The sequence below is a fragment of the Camarhynchus parvulus genome, chromosome 7, assembly GCF_901933205.1.
Source record: "Camarhynchus parvulus chromosome 7, STF_HiC, whole genome shotgun sequence".
In the NCBI taxonomy this organism is placed as follows: Eukaryota; Metazoa; Chordata; class Aves; order Passeriformes; family Thraupidae; genus Camarhynchus; species Camarhynchus parvulus.
Genome location: NC_044577.1, coordinates 1,130,836 through 1,144,081, shown reverse-complemented (window position 1 = coordinate 1,144,081; position 13,246 = coordinate 1,130,836).

The window sequence follows — 13,246 nt, the reverse complement described above, 5'->3', positions numbered from 1 at the left end:
AGATGCTTTTCAGCTCTCAGCTAAGGGGAGGCATTTCTGCCCATATGTGAGATGTTCCAAGAGTGGGAAATTCACTCCTTAGCATCCCATGACATATGGCAGAGCTCAGGAAAGGCTCAGCTGAAGGTCTTGTGAGCACTTTGCCTTGTCCTTCCTCAGATCTCTCCCTCTGGGAGAGCAGAGCGACGTGACTGCCGTGCCAAACCCACACCTCCCCAGCCCCTGAAGTGTTAAAATTTGTGGAAACAGCTTTGTTCCAGAGCTGGTAAATGATGTTCTGAATGGCTGAGCCCAGCCTGGGCCAGAGCTCCATGCCAGGCTCCCTGGCACTAATCCCAATTAATGTCACCACAGGACATGCTGCTGCGTGGGGGCGCAGAGCAGGAATGTTCTGCCCTGATCACAGACCTGTAGGCTCTTGCTAGCATGGAGTGCTGCCCACTTTGAGGTTTCTTCCTCTCTTGAGTCCACTTTTAGAGGAGAATTAAACAAGTCAGCCACCATCTGGCTCCAAGGCACAGATCTGAGCACACAACAATCCCAAAAAGCCTGTCTTGCCCTCGTTCCTCCCCCCTCATCCTGATCAGGGACAGCCAGTTCAAGTGTGCGAGGGGAACACGAGCTGGGAACATGAAAGGCAGGGAGACAAGGCAGCTCTGAAACTAGGTTAGAGATGAAACGAGCCTGAAATTTGGCAGCTGCAGGCAAGGCTGGGTGGCCCAGGGGAAATGGCTGGAAATGATTGATGAGATAAATGATTAATGAAATAGTGAGATTAGCCCAGCGCGGGGCTGCGTTTCTGTTTGGATCAAGCCAAAGACACGAGCCAAGAGGAGCTGGGTGGGTGTGAGGGATGCAGAGGAACAAGTGCAAGGGCAGCATCTCCCAGAAGGCAAGGAGATCACTCAAGTCAGCCTCACGTTGGCTTTATTGCACCTCCTGGGGTCTAAAATATGCCCCCCTGTTTGGAGGGTTGACTCATCATTTGGTTCAGGATTTGCCATCTGCACAGCTCTCTCTCTCCCTGTTCAGGCAGCTCAAATGGAAAGAATTTCATTTGAATCTCATTTTACACATTGGTTTTTCTCTTACCTTCCCTGCCATCCACTGAACACCTGGGCAGAGCAGTTTGGTTGTTTTGTTGGTTTTTTTTTTTGGTGTATCAGGAATTTTGTGTCTCCTGGGCTTCCAGGGGCTGTTTATATGGGGATAGTAGTAACCTTGGGGTGGGAGGTGTGTGTTCAGGTCCCATTCTGCTTTTTCCTGGCAGATATTTCTTTCAGGGCAAGCAGGATGTTCCAACAACAGCTAATCTGTCACACTGATAGCTGTGTCAGTGCAGTCTAAACAAGAGATTGATGTGCGTTTATTCCCCCCTCCCCACCAACTCCTTGGAAGATTTTGGAACCAGGGGAGTGCTTGTGGGAACTGGTTGCATCTGCTGTTAGATTAATAGAGTCAGCCCTTGGAATGACATAACCATGCCCTGGAGGGTTTGGGGTTCTTTGCCAGCTCAGAAGACAAATGCATCATTGTGTGATTCCTCCGTGTGATCCCTGTTGCTCAGACCCAAATGTGCTTACAGCCACACAACCCTGTCCATTAGGAGGTGGCTTGAAGAACCTTGCTCTCTGGACCCATCAGATGAACCTTTTTCTTTCAGAATGCAGGCACAGGTGTTGGCTTTCCATGGCTGGCGTGGCCTAACAAGTGGCTATGCCCTCCAAAATAAATCACGAAGATCAGTGTGGGACAGAGTAAAGGCAAGAAGATTTTCAGAAAGCTGGAAAAGCAGGCCTTAGAAATAGAGAGAGCAGAGAAACAGAGAACTAGCTGCAGATGCAAAGTCTGAAAGCAGAAAAAGTTAAAATGGTACAGCAAGCAAAGAGATTAAACAATAGCTTGAGTTTTAGGCTTTGCTAAGACAGACCTTAAAACTACAGGAAAATATACTCAGCAAGATAGTAGAAGGTTTTAAGCTTAATAAAGGAGTATTGTGTATTGTTAATAGAAAGAAGACAAGCAAGCATTGTGTGAAGCAAGTGTATGTATACTTTCAGTAATTAGCTAGAACAATTGCCTGTAAGCTTTAGCAATTGGCTAGAAAGTTTGAAAAGTGATTTCTAACAAAGAAATCTTTGGCTGCTGCTGGCTGTACGCGAGCTTTGCCATCTTCCCATTGTCTCAACCATGATGCTGCAAGTAAAGCTCAAAGAACATACCCCAGCAGTCCCGTCCTGTTCGTGAGGAAAAGATAATCATGCCAATACAATTAGAGCAAGAGCTGCAGCCAGGAGATGCTGTTTGTCCCAAAATTTACAGCATCTCCTGGTTATTCAGTGCCAGCCGGCTGGGCTGGCTGGAGACTAAGTCTGGATGTGCACGTATCCATGCGTGTGTATTTATAAATATAGAAATTTCTCCAATATCTACAGGATTTTCTTCTCTCCCTGCACTCTGCAGTTCTTCAGCTGTTGTTGATTAGGAGGATGTTGATGTATGGAATATGTGCAGTTCAGAAATGCCATATTTCTTCACCTCTCCCTTTCCCTGAGTGACTGCTTTGAGAATCCTGGAAGCTGAGCTGATATTCTGAGTAACACCAGTCTGGGCTCCGTTCCTGCTTTTCCTGCTGCTAAATAGAGTCAGGGAGCTGCGCAGGGAAAACCAGCTCCATGTCAAGGTCATTCATTTCCCCAAGGACAATAAAATGCCACGAAACTGATTGTCAGAGGACTAAAAAGTTGGATTTTTAAGCAGTTCTGCATTTAGCCCTGTAACTATGCTGGTTACTCGCTAGGCTGGATGCAAGCTCTGGAATGACTTGGAGAAAGGTTAAGGGGGGAAAAATCCAATGTATTTATATGTTTTGGTCATTCTTAGCAACATTAAAACCGTGTTTTGGGGGGTGTGTGCTCTCTCAAGGGAATCATCACCCATCACAATTTGGCTTTGCCCCGTGCTTGGGCTCTGTGATGGCTAAATGCCAGCGTGGCACAGCAGCTGTGCCTCTTTTTGGCTGAACATCAAGAGGCAGGCATCCAAATGTCAATAGTTTTTGGGGTGTTTTTTTCCCTTCCTTTCTGTGCCATCTAAATCTTTTTTGAAATGAAGGGATTGAAACAAGAAAGCAAAAATGGGATCTCTGTGTGGTCGCTGCGTGCTCTCCTTGAGGCTGCAGAGTTGTGAGAGCCCAGGAAAACCAGACCTTGCAGACTTTCCTTGGCTGCAAAGGTGGCTCCTGCTGAAATAACCAAAGATTTTTGCCTCCAGCTGAAGCCTCCAGGGCATGGAACACTACCAAGGGTCATGTTGGCAAAAGCAGCCCCTAACATGGGATTGCTGCTGAGCTAGATGGAAAGCTTTTGAGAATGAAGATGTGTCATCCTCGTGAGACGGAGGAAAAAGAGCTGTACAAGAGCCAGGTGCTCTGGTCTCTTCTGGGATGGGACTGGTTGAGATTTTGTGCTGCAAGGAAATAATTTTCCTTGTTTTCATAGAAACGTAAAATGGCTTGTGTTGAAAAGGACCTTGAAGAGCATCCAGTTCAGGGACACCTTCCACTGTCCCAGGGTGGCTCCAAACCCCATCCAACCTGGCCTGGGACATTGCAGGGATCCAGGGGCAGCCACAGCTGCTCTGGGCAACCTGTGCCAGGGCCTGCCCACCCTCCCAGGGAGGAATTCCTTCCCAATATCAAATCTAAACCTTCTTTGTGTAGGTGTAAAGCCATTCCCTTTGTCCTGGTATTCCAGACCCTTATAAAAAGCGGCTCTCTGTCCTTCTTGCAGGTTCCCTTTAGGCTGCAATTTCATCATCCCAGAGCCTTTTCCCCTCCTGGTGAACCTCCCCAGCTCTCCCAGTCTCTCTCCAGAGCAGAGGGCTCCATCCCTCAGACCATCCCTGTGGACTCTCTCCAGCAGCTCCGTGTCTTTCCTGTGCTGGCAGCCCCAGAGCTCAGCACTCAAGGTGAGGTCTCACTGCTTCCCTGTAAGGTCTTGGGAGCTGAAAAGCCTCAGGAGAAATGCCACAGCCCCATTCCTCGCCCTCAGACTGCTCTGCAAGCATTCCCTGGCTTCTGCAAGGGCACATCTTGCAGGCTCCCTGGGATGCTGGGAATGCAGAGGGTAAAAATCAGCTCTTGCCGTGCTCTTTTCCCACCTGTCCTCCTTCCCTTCTGTTGGATGTGACAGCACACAATTCTCAGGGTGTTGGGAATCCTGACAGTTGCTGAAGTCTGTTTCAGAAGCCAGGCTGTACTTGTGATGATTTGAGGTTCCTTCGAGTCAAGTGGAGGAGAAGAAACAAATAAATGTTTTTTACAAAAGGATGGGCCAAAAGAAGAAAAGGATGCAGAACAAGATGGAAGGCTGAAGGAGATTGACAGGGTGGTTTCATCAGCTGCTTGCTCTCACACTAACCATATACTTTTTTATAAAAAAAACCCCAAAAAACTAAAAATATAAAAAACCAAAAATCTCCACTTTTCCAAGTTCTTCATGCTGTACTTTGTTTGCTCTTGGTGTGAGTGGAAGGCAGTGCTTGATGCTCCTCTGCAAGTGGCAGCCAGTTTGCTGCAGGCACATTCCCAGGTAAAGGCATTGTGCAAATTGTGTCAGAGGAGTGTCTGCAGACTTGAAAAAGCAGCTGTCATTGCTTTCACCTTAATGTGAAATGAGATCCAAGGGGTGGGGAGAGGATAGGACAGCCAAAAACTGAACTCCAAGCCAAATTAGGTCTGCCTCTGAAAGCAGTTTTCTGTTCCAGAGGTCTCTTTCTCTCCACATGAGGTGGGCTGGCCTTGGGCAGCTGCCAGATGCCCTCCTGGACGCTCTCTCCCCACTCCTCCTTGGCAGGACAGAGGGAGAAAATAAAGTGGAAAATCTCCTGGATCAAGACAAAGGCAGGGAGATCATCCATCAGTTACTGTCGTGAGCAAAACAGACTTGCCTTGGGAGAAATTAATTTAATTTATTGCTAAAATTTGTGCAGCCTGGAGAGGAGGAGAGTGAATGGAGGTCTGAGAGCAGAATTCAGCTTCCTCCTGAGGGACAGCTCCAATCTCTGCTCTCTGTGGCAGGGACAGCACCTGAGGGAATGGCTGGAGCTGTATCAGGGCAGGGTCAGGTGGGAGATCAGGAAAAGGTTCTGTCCCCAGAGGGTGCTGGGCACTGCCCAGGCTCCCCAGGGAATGTTCCCCAGGGAACAGTGCTCCCAGGGTGGGATTGTTGGGCTGTTTGTGCAGGGCCAGGGGTTGGACTCCGTGATCCTTGTGGGTCCCTTCCAACCCACATAATGCCATGATTAAAACAGATTTGGACAGTGAAAAACAAAGATTAAACCAACACTTTCTCTCCAACCCTCTTTGCCCAAGCTGGGCTTTGCTTCTTCATTCCCAGTTTTTTTGTCCCTGTCCCCTGAGGGACTGGGAATGGTTGCAGTCAGCCCATAACATCTCTCCTCTGCCATTCCTCCTTCTTCCCACTTTTCCCCAGAAAGCTACAGAGCAGCTACAGCAGTGGAGAACATGGGCCAAGACATCCAAAATCAGGGCTGTAGGCACATGGATTTATCCTTGGGGCCTTCCTTTCTAAGTCCAGTGCAGGAAACAGCACTGACCTTGTCTTGTGAAATATTTGGGGTTCAGTTGCTGCCTGTGCTTCTTGAGGGTGCAATGACATTGCCAAGTTATTTCAAATTCCCACTTCCCTGTTTGTCCTGGCCTTGCAAGCGTGGTGTTTAATAAATCCTTTACAATGCTGAGCATTAAAGGCTGCCTAATAGCTTGTCACTTCAGGTTTGTGTTGTTTCAGCATTTGCATAAGTACATTCATGATTTTGGCACTTCCCTGTGGTATTTGCTGGGTCCCCAGGATGAAGGAGGAATTGAGAATCTGACTCCATGTTCTTGGAAGGCTGATTTATTATTTTATGTACTTATATCAAATTAAAGAATGCTATATTAAAACTATACTAAAGAATAGAGAAAGGATACAGACAGAAGGTTACAAAGAATGAAGAATAAAAACTCGTGGCTGCTTCCAGAGTCCTGACACAGCTGGACAGTGATTGGCCATTAATTAATAACAACTCACATGAAACCAATCAAACATGCACCTGTTGGATAAACAATCTCCAGACCACATTCCAAAGCAGCAAAACACAGGAGAAGCAATCGGATAATTGTTGTTTTCATTTTTCTCTGAGGCTTCTCAGCTTCCCAGGAGAAGAAATCCTGGCGAAGGGATTTTTCAGAAAATATGACAGTGACACTTCACTCCAAGCCACCACAGACGTTCGAGCTCCTTGGCTCTCCCAGCAGGAGGAAGCAGGGCTGGGGGAAGATCACAAGGGTTGGCTTTCCTCTGGGGTGGGCAGGAATGTTCTGGCAAAAATAGGCAGCTTCCAGTTGAGCCAGCCTAGAGCATCTGAAGTCTGTGGTCCTCCCACTTCTCTTTTTCTCTGGCAGACACTCCAGCAGCAGCAGCTGCTTCCTCAGCCCAGGCAGCTGAGCTCTTCTTCCAGAGCAGACAAGCCTGGGCCCAGCTCATCATCTCTGTTAAATGCCCCCACGTCACGTCACGGTGAGCTGAGCTGGATGCCTCATTGAGCAAAAGCCTCAAATACCTGGAAGCTGCCAGGACTTCAGCTGGATATCTGGAGGAAAGAATCTTTCTACCCTTCTCCTGGTTTTGTCTTCCCCTTTGAGCCATCACTTTTTCCTCAGGAAAATGTGTTTTGAGTGCCCAGCCTGCGATGTGTTGGATGTGGACCCAGTTTTTTGTTTAGAAGGAGTTTTTTTTTTTTGGCTACACCAGCCAGAACTGGCTGGGGTTCCTTTTCCAAGAGACTTGTAAATAAGGGGCAGGGTAACCAGGGCTGTGTAGCTGGGCTCCAGAAGAAGCTGAACTCCAAACGATGGGGCAGGAGCAGCTCACAGAGCTCCAGATGCTTCTACCTGCTGAAAAATGATGAAATAGGTGTTGAGCTCCTGGTAATATAGATTTTGTCACCTGTAACTGCCCTGAAATGGGCTCTGTAACCCAGCTTCTGAATCTTAGAGGAGAACTTCTTCCCCAGGCCCCTGACTGACTGGCCATGATCTTTACAATTGTAAATAATGCTCTGTTTCCCCTTGTCCCTGCCATCTCTTCCTACCCTGCACTGCTAGTGATGTGTCAGGCCTCATCTGGATTGTTCTAAAATCCACATTAAACATTTTTATTTGGTCTGCCAGTGTTAATATATAGGTATTTTTCTTCTATAAGGGAGATCCCTTCAACTCTTCCAGCTCCTGGCTTATTTCTAGGAAGCAGCAAAACATCATTGATAGAGCCCATTTGCAATCTTGTTCTCTGATAATTCCCCCACCTTTGTGAAACCTTTCTGAGAGCTCTTTTAAAACTGCTGCTTTTATTTTTGGAGACGCTCTGCTTGAATATTGGACCTCAGAATAGCTGACTGTTGAGCCAATACTCCACAAATTTCAGGTGGAGGATTTGCTTTCTGTCACGTGGGAAATTGACACTTCCACTTGGCAGGAGCTGAGAGGAAGGGGATTTCTTAGGGTTTCTGTAGGAAAATGCTCCCTGATAATGGGTGAAGAGGATGGGAACAGCTGCTGTGAGCTGGCAGTGCCCCTGGAGGCTCCTGGAGTTCAGAGGGCGAGGGCAGAGCGAGGCAAGGGAAGGTGAAGCCAGCAGCCGTGGAGAATGAGAACAAGCTCAGAATACCCTTCAGTCACAGGCTGTAGTGGTGCCAAGTGTAAATGTGAGCACTCCATATCACCGGCATCCAGATAAAAAGCAGAAAGGAGGGAGCAGATGAGATGCTGGAGCTAATGGGGTGTGCAGGAATGCCGTGGTGGATCCCGGGCAGCTCACAGGGCAGGGCTGGGCATTGAAGTGAGCTGGGATTTCAGGAGCTCCTCCTCCCCAAGATTTTCAGCGTGGTCACAAAGCCATTGCTGCATTCGAGGGGCTTGGGGTGTGTGTCCTACCCTGCCTGTGCCTGTTTGCTGCTGCTTGTGCTCCCTGATTTTAAATTATTCAGGCAGAACAGGATAGCAGCTTGTGGAACAAGGAACCTGTCAGAGAGCGGGATCTGTGCGTGGAAGAGGCAGAGGGCTGCTGGAGCTGTGGGGGCTCCTTAAATTAGCTTTGTTCCTAACCTTGATATGAAGATGGGTTGTGGAAAAGTGGAAGTCCAAGCGTGGCCACATCCTTGGCCCAGCCTTTTCCCATCTGGAACAGCCCTGCTGCAGTGCTGGCACTCCTGCACTTCCAGAAAGGGCTCCCATTTCCTTAGCCTGAGAATGACTTCAGCAGACACTGAAATTCACCCCATGGCTCAGAAAGTTGAGACGTGAATGAGCTTAAAGGTGTGTGTTTTAACCTGCCCTGCGCTCATCGGGGTGAAAAGCTGAACATTCTCTGCATGGAAGTGGGAAATTTGTTGATTGCCAGAGTCAGGAGTGGCGAAGAAGAACCTCTCTCCCCCTCATCCTTCTGTAGCTGCCGATGACAGACTGTAAGTGTCACCGTGCGAGTGTTGGCATCTTCCACCAGGGCTGCTGGGGAGCCACATTTTCCAGCATTTAGCTCCTGTGTGACATGTGAGAGGAGAAAGGCTTTGCTGTGCTGGCAGCAGGAGCCGGGCCCTGCGGAGGGAGGGGGTCTCCCCCCTTCAGCAGGAGCGCCTGACCTTGGTGGCACGAGGGGGTGGGATGTGGCTCTGGAAAAGTGCCACCTGGGGAGGGTGGCAGATGGCACAGAGCATCAGGTGCTGCTCTCCAGCCTCGCAGTGACAGCTTTTCCTATTCCTGGCCCTCTCACAGCAAATGTGGGCAGCGATGGGTGATCTGGGGCTGCCCTTCTGCACCCCCAAGAAGGTTCCTGCAGTAGCTGATCCTTCACGGCGTTCACAGTCTGTTTAAAGGGTGTTTGTGTCTCAGATTTTTGGGGGTGGATGGTGATGCTGCTGGAGGTCACGGAATCATTCAGCTTGGAGAAGACCTTTGGAGGCCAACCACAAATGGTGTGACTTCAGCAAAGAGCTGGGACAGAGCAGGGCTGGATGCCAGAATTCCACTGGAGCTATCAAGTAGTCAGGTTGTCTGCCTTCAGCAACCTTCAGAATTATTTTTCGGCCCCAAGGTTAATTTTTATCTTGTAGTATGAATCAGCTGTGTCCTTAAAAAAGCAGGCAAAGCCACAAAACCTGACTTGTTGCTTTTTGCCTTCAGGCAAATCCTGGTGAGGCCAACACAAGTCTGGGGCAAAACATCACTTGGATCTACCAGTCCCTCTACACACTCCAGCTGGGAAGAAGGGGATACTGCCCCTATCCCTTCCTGGCAGGAGCCTTTCTGTGAAGTGTTGAGATCATTTAGAACGTGACCATGCATACATAAGCTTCAGGCAATTCCTGTTATACCCTTTAATGAGCTTGGTTCCCAGAAGTGTTTCTGCCACCCAGTCATGCACCAGTTAAAAGTGACCTCTGCAAACCCCAGACTTGGTTCCCTGTATGGCACAGAAACACAGGATAATTTAGGTTGGAGAAGACCTCCAAGACCATCAAGTCCAACCTTGGCATCATGCAAGAAGTTCTATGACTTTTAAATGTAAATCAGTGATGCCGTGGTGGTGGTAGAGATCGAGTCCCAGACTTGTTTAGGTTGGAAGGAACCCTAAAGATCATCTGGTTCCAACCCCCTGCCATGGGTAGGCAATGTTTGAAGTTAATTCCCATGGGCAGACCCCACACCATTCCCTGCTGGCATTCCTGGCTCCTGTCTGTGAGGAATGAGTCAAGCCAAGCTCCAGGACCTGTCATTACTCGTGCCACTCTGAGGAGTGACTGTCAAATGTCCTGTCACACCTACAGTCCCCATCCCACTTCAGCTTTTGGAAAGCAAACAGCTTTGTGTCACATGTAAACTCTCTATTTTGGGTTACGTGACTCCTGCTGGCTTTCCAGTAACTTGCAAAGAAAAAAAAAACTGGAAAAAAAACTTCCCTGAAGTTTCACACATTAAACTTCCTTGAAGTTTTACACATTAAACTTGACCAGGAGTTCCAAATTCAGGACCAGCTTTGCTGCCTGTCACTGCTCAGCCAAGGGGATAAAAATGCCTTTGGAGGAGGGTTTTGAAAACACTCTTTGCGGCAGTAATTGTGGGAACTTGGATTCTGCAGATGCTGAGCAGCCTGAAATGAGTCTTGAAATCACCTTTGGTATGGTTTGCAGCAGATTTCTGAGAGACACCGTGAAGGAAGGAGCAAAACTCAGCATCCCTGGCACTCTGGGTGTCCCTTTAAATTACTTACCACCAAAATGATATTGTCTCATGGGCACCTCAAGGGCAGGTTGGATGGGTCTTGGAGCAGCCTGGTCTAGTTGAAAGTGTCCCTGCCCATGGCAAGGGTGGAACAAGAGGAGTTTTAGTGTCCTTTACAACCCAGTCCATTCTGGGAGTCTGGATCCCATGACTTGGGATGAGACTGATGTGGCCACCCCCTGTGTGCACCTGGAGAATGATCCCCCATAACCCAGGGAAGCTGGAGGTGCTTTCCCACTTGCCAAATCCCTCTTTAATGCTCTGCCTCGCCACTCAAATTAGAGCTTTATATTAAGCACACCACCTATTAATTAGCAACAATAACCACTGCCTTGTAAGATAATTATTTTGCCTAATAACAAAACGCTTGCCAGGAAGGCTCTGCTTTTCCAGCAGCTCCAGCTTGCCCCTGGCTTTCCTGCTGCTTCCTTTCAAAGCTGACAGCTCTCAGCGTCTTTGGAGAGGCTTTTCCTAGGCAGGGTTGTTGTCACACTGCTCCAGTGATTGCTTTTCTGAGCTACCACAACTCAAACTGCTCCCCAAAGGCTTTGCTCAGGCCTCTTCATGCAGCTTACACCCTGTAGCTGTGGGGTATTTCAAATATGCATAAGCTATTGCTGTATTTCTGGGCTATTTATTTCCTACTCAGCTGTCTGGTTTGTGATGGATTTTGTTTTTGTTTTCTCTCTCTCTCTCTCTTTTTTTTTATTTTTAAATTTATTTGGAGGGTATTTTATTTTATTTGGAGATAAATTCTCATTGGGAAGTGCAAGTGGAGAGCAGAGCTGAATTTCAATTCTGGCTTGATACGTGGGCTCAGATTTTCTAACCTGGCTGGGCTTGAGGCTGTGTCAACAGACTGAAAATCACTAATTGAGACCTCTGTACTTAGAAAAATGTATCCTGGGACATTTTCCAGGATGTTTTAACAGCAATGCACCTTGTAGGGATAACTGCAAGGCATCCTAGATTGAAAATAAGAGGGAAAACCTTTGTTATCTTACCCAAGCAGCAGCTGGGAGCGTTGCTGAGGGTTGGCAGCTCAGCTCTGGCCCTGCCTGTGCTGCCTCCCACCTGCTGGTACCTCTGCTGAGGTTCCCTCCAAAGGCCAGAAGATGCCCAGAAGTGGGCATCTTTATCTTCTTCATTGAACCCATAAGGAAGGGGATTTTTTAAAATCTGTATTTTAATTTGCACCTTTTCCGTGTCTTCCAGCACCAGAGCTCACACCGGGGCGGGGGGGATTGAAATGCGATCTCAGAGCTCTGTGCAAGGGCTGGAGCTGCCTGGGACATCTGTTAGTGCCACGGGCAGGCTCTGGAGCAGACAGGGCTGCTGACAGCAGACAGGAGAAGATCTGTCTGGACAGTGCTAATCACACTCTCTGCCAGGCTGGCTCTGGGAGCCAGGCACAGATGGCTGCACTGCCTCCCTCCAAGCCCTTGTAGCTCGCTGGTATTTTGTGAATCCATCTCGTTCTGGCGCATTTTATGGCTTGTGCTCTCACCAGGCAGGGGCTGCTGGAGTTTTCCTCTGCAGTGACACCACGCTGGCTGCTCACATTGGAGTCCTGCCACGCTGGGGCAACATTTGTTTCTCGGTGTTACCAAAAATTTGGTAAAACCAGTGGCCAGCATCTCCTGCTGTTTAAATGGCTTTTACCTGAAGGGGTTAACAGGAGAAACAGATCACTCTAGACTTGAGTAGCATTTCTGTATCTCCTTTCATCCCAATCAAAAGATCACTGGGAACTTGATTAGGAGGAAATGTAATGCAGATCATTGATGAAAATACCCTCTAACAGCTTTGCATCTGGAAACGATCTGAGAAATACCATTGTTCACCGACAGCTGATTAACAGAAACTCTTCACGTCGTCATTAACATACCTGGCTGAGGCCTCTCTAATTACCAGCTGAGTTAATGCTTTCACCAGGGTGACAAAGGGGACAAGTCAGACCTCATTTCCAGCGGCTCTGGTAACAGAAATGGGGCCCTGAAGGTCACCCCACAGTTTTGGGGATGTGGCTCCCCCCTCAGCTGGGCACTTCGAGCTTCCCTGCTGCTAAGACCCAAAGTGGACTGTGAAGATCTCAATCCCTGCACAACTCCCGTATCTTTGTCCCCCAGATTTATTTTAATTGCTGGGGGAACATCTCACGTCCTTCATTACTTCCCTGATGGAAGCAGAGTGTTTTACTGGGAGAACATCTCATGATCCTCTTCCTCACCTCCAAACCACTGCTCTGCCTTTGCCAAGATAGGCCTGTGTGTGTGCATGTAAAATGAAATTAAGCGGAGAGGCTCTGCTTGCTGATTAAAATCAGTGTCTCTAAATAATTGTAATGTTAAGTGCTGCCTGTGCCCCGCAGAGCTGCCCTGTGATGTTTTCTCTTGGTTCAGCACTTAATGGGATCCTTGGGAGTGAGTGTTCGAGTGGGGCTGACTCACTCTCTGAGCCCTGGGGCTGTGGGGTGGTTGTTGCTTTTACTCCTCGTTTCACAGCCCAGCTGAAGAGCAGAAAATATGCTTCAAACATGGGAAAGCTCAGTGACAAATTTCTTAAGCACCCTGCCAGGACCCCAGCAGCGCAAGCAGGAGATCTCCTTCCTGTGCTCCACATTCATGTTTCACCCCATTACGCCCTTCAGCACTTTTTTTCCTGGCAATGAATGCCCTGCTGAGATGCTTGGAGAACCTCAAGGATTCTCCCAGCGTTGTAATTGTCCTGGAACAAGTAAGGGATAGCTCCTGGAAAAGGAAGGATGTGGGTTATTTCATAGCTTGGCTTTTTCTCCTTTGAAAGCGCTGCTTTTGCAGGCAGTTACACTGTGCTAGCAGAACAAATTTCAGTGAACAGTTGATAAAATTCATAATTAATGAGCTTTGGCTACCACAATGCTGA